The sequence below is a fragment of the Zea mays genome, chromosome 5 (assembly GCF_902167145.1).
Source record: "Zea mays cultivar B73 chromosome 5, Zm-B73-REFERENCE-NAM-5.0, whole genome shotgun sequence".
Taxonomy (NCBI): domain Eukaryota; kingdom Viridiplantae; phylum Streptophyta; class Magnoliopsida; order Poales; family Poaceae; genus Zea; species Zea mays.
The window spans coordinates 149,926,085-149,929,911 of NC_050100.1; the positions used below are offsets into that span (position 1 = coordinate 149,926,085).

General features: G+C 38.1%; 1 long non-coding RNA gene across 2 annotated transcripts; it reads right to left on the reverse strand.

Annotated features, from left to right (window-relative positions):
• Positions 1-233: 233 nt before the first annotated feature.
• Positions 234-2,537, reverse strand: LOC103627024 (uncharacterized). Of its 2 annotated transcripts, none has more exons than XR_002262021.3 (3): positions 2,310-2,537; positions 1,350-1,441; positions 234-537 (listed from the first exon to the last, which is right to left on the reverse strand). It is a non-coding gene; the product is annotated as an uncharacterized lncRNA (long non-coding RNA). The 2 variants fall into 2 exon arrangements; XR_002262022.3 differs by having other exon boundaries at positions 234-644.
• Positions 2,538-3,827: the final 1,290 nt, after the last annotated feature.

A 3,827-nucleotide genomic window follows, 5' to 3' on the forward strand; every position in this document is an offset into this window, starting at 1 on the left:
AATAAATTCCAAGAAATGAATTATTTAGAATTCAATCGACTAGAAAGTTATTGAATTTCATTATTTTTGTTTGGTTGTACAAGCAATTGAATTCCTAGAATTAAATTCTAGATGTTGTTTGGATACTTTGCACATGGAATTTGAATACAAACAAGGATCTCTTGACTTTGCATCTGCTTAAAAATGAGCATGAACAATTTACAACTATCAGAAACTATTAAGTTCATAAATAATAGTTCCACAAAGGCAAGTCACACATAACATTTTCACAAAGTCATCAAGTTCGCACATAAAAGTTCTACAAAGATATCAAATCTTAAAATAGCAGTTTCACAAAGTCATCAAGTTCGCACACAACAATTTCACAAAGCCATCAAGTTCGCACACAAAAGTTTCACAAAGACAAGTTCACACAATCAATTCAACACAGAGATCTAAGTTCACATATAAGCTGTTTCACTTCCTTAGCTGCATCATAAGACACCTCTTCCTCCTTTCCATTGGGAGTGCCATCATCCCATACAGTGTCACTATCAACTTTGAGGTGGTTAATAAAAAATAAATTAAAGCAAGTGCAAACGACATCATCAATGGAAAATGGACCATCCAGGAAACCGTAGAGAGACTAAATATTGAAGAACATCCTATCAACAAAGTAAAAAAGAAATAAAGGTTCAATTGAGAAGGTACAATATAGTTAACTCAACTACAGAATTTAGAACAAAATGTGTGCATTTAACTAGCAAGAAACCGCAAGAAATTGAAACAATCTAACTTGTGCAAAATTCAGCAAACAAGATGACACAGACAAAGGAAACAGAGATAGAATCATACAACTATCAACTTTGACCACGCCTCGCTTGATAGTCAACAAACATTTCATTAGCTTTGGTGTCTCTAAAATCACCCCACTCATTAGTTGATTGAACATGCGTAATCAGACTCATTTCTCCTTGATTTTCAGCAGGAGCAGGAGAGATGAGACTATCAACTTCATGTATTAGAATATCATCCATATCTCTTTCTCTATCCCTTAAAAAATTATGCAATATGCAGCAAGAATGGATGATCCTAATCTGCATAGAGTAATATGGCTCAGTCAATACACAATGTAAAAACTAACGATTGAATTTTAATTGAATACCTACTATATTATACCTGGTTTTCTAAATACAACAACTCTCTTTTGCTTCTTTCTCTTCCTTTTAATTTCCTCCTCGTTAGTATATTGATTTGATATCTAGAACACATAATTTGTATGCAACTAGACATGCTAGTTGAAAGCAAAATGCTCTACTCATGAATAAAAACACTACTAGTAGCAGCACAAGATGAGAGAGGAGAAGTACCGATGTAGCCATGGAGATTGAAGGATTTGTTGGAGGTAGCTAGATGAAACTTGAGGCAACAAATCCCAAAACAACGAGCTGTTTTAACGCTCCTGCAAATGATATATTACTTGGTGGCAGATTTTCACACAGAAAACAAAAAAAAATATTCTTCTGTAAATTGCAAATGATATATCAGTAGGATACAATAATTATTGCTTATCTTTAATTATTGCTTTAATGCTCACACAACATTGCGCTTCCTTTAATTATTGCTTCCCTTTAATTTCATTGAAGAGGAAGAGAAAAAATGATGTAATCATGCATGTACCATTCAATTATTTTATTATAGTTTATAATAAAACATTTTTTTGGTGTGTGTGGTGATGGCTGTGATCTTTTGAACGTTGCTACAGCGTATACAGGAAATGAGACCATCCGATTAATATTCATAAATGATGTAGTTAAGTATTAGTGAAACCGTACACAACAGGAGCATCCAAAAGGCCGTGACAAAATCAACTAGCTTTTCAGTTTGTTTAGAGCTTATGATAAGAATTTTGTACTGCTAAACAACTAGCTTTTCAATTTGTTTCTATAAACTTTTCACTTCATTGTCTTTTCAGTTTGTTTCGTAAACAGGAAATGAGACCATTCGACTAATGCCAAAAGGTTGTGACTAGTTAACCCACTAGATCTAGTTCCTCGCCCCAAAATATAAGGTACATCACAAATTAGGCACTTGAAGACAGATCTGTCAGCATATGTAGAGATTAGGCAATTGAAGACATGAGCAGTAATTAAAATATAAGGTACATCACAAATTCCACGACCAGAGGAATCTGACCCAGAAGCACGAGGCGGCGGGCGCTGTGCAGAAGCTCCTCACTCGGCACCGCGCAGACGTGCAGCAGCTACGGAAGACATGGGGAAGAGGGCGAGGAAGACAGGAGATGGATGAGAGGGAGAGAGATGACTCACTTGAGCTGCTTTTCCGATGAGGGCGAGGAAGACAGGAGACGAGAGATGGATGAGGGCGACGATCTTCGGTGGAGACAGGAAACCCTAGTTGCCTTTCTAGCCTTTTCCGATGGTGGAGGGTCTGAATTGAGAGGAGGCCACATTTGCAGGGATTGAAATTAGATTGAAATGGTCAATTCAATTCCACAGACAGCCAAACAGACCAATTCTTGGAAAATGATTCAATTCAGGCCAATTCTTGGGAGCCAAACAACCCATTGAAATTTGGCTAGGTACCACTAAAAGATCACATTTTGGGAATATACAATTAAAAGATCCAATTTTTACAGTGTACATGAAAAGGTTGAATTTCTTTGACGGCTAGCATTTTTTACGAAGACTGCAATAACATAGACAAATATATACCCATAACTTTTGTAACATAGTAGCATGAATTCTAAAAAAACAACTTAGAGCTTGTTCGGTTTGATGCTAATCCATATGTATTTAGTGAGATTGAGTCGGTTTAAATCCATAGTAAGTCAAAATCCACCTCAACACATCTCAATCCCCTTCAACCTATATGGAATGGAAATAACCGAGTAAAAGCCTTAATCAATTGATGGTATGATATCTTGAATAACTTGAGAATATTGTCAAGCCATCAAAACAAACATAACTCAAATCAAACATAGGAAAATTCGAGAAAAAGCAAATCGAGAATTTTTAGAATAGAGCAAGTTAGAAAGGATTCTAGTGCATTCCAGAAGTTTGACCATAGAAAGATGAACCACTATTCAAATAGATCAGAAAATTCAAACTTGAACTGTGGTTTTCTTAAAGAATCAGGGAAATGTGGTACTACCTATCCAAATCCCCTGAGTGTTTGTGATGAGGACATCACTTCTATACATACAATGAATGGACCGATAACACGATCTCGTGCACGACGGCTAAATCTCCAGGTACGTTCTACCCTAGTCAATTGTGTTTCTGAGCTTACGCTTGGGGCCATGGATGTTTTGATGATTAGGTACCTTGGAGAGGACCAGCAAGGACTTGGGAAAGGCCAAGGTGTTGAGGAGTTGAAGCAAGGACGACCACAACAGGAAGGAGATCAAGTCCGACTCGGCTGCGACTCCATCTCAGGTTCTAGGACCAGTCTGCACTAAAATGGACGCCCAGGATGCATCCGGACTCCGATTGCGACAGACTTGATATGGTTGGAAAGATAAGGAGATTATCTAACCAACCCAACTGATTTCACCCTAAAATTCGTCCGGAGTCAACGGGAATCGTCGAAACAAGTCAGCGTTCAGATTCTGTTTTGGTGCTGTGACACCGCCTGTTGGGCTGTTGGGCCGTGTATCGCGTCGGAGCCCATTAGGGGCGAGTCCAGGGGTCACGCACGCCCTAATACTCTATTTATTCAGCAGCCACCGCCACATTAGGTTTGGGTTTTGCTTAGATCAATTCTGTCATTGAACAGTGTCGCCGTCATCGGTTTGTGAGACCCCATCCCGTAATCAATACAATTTT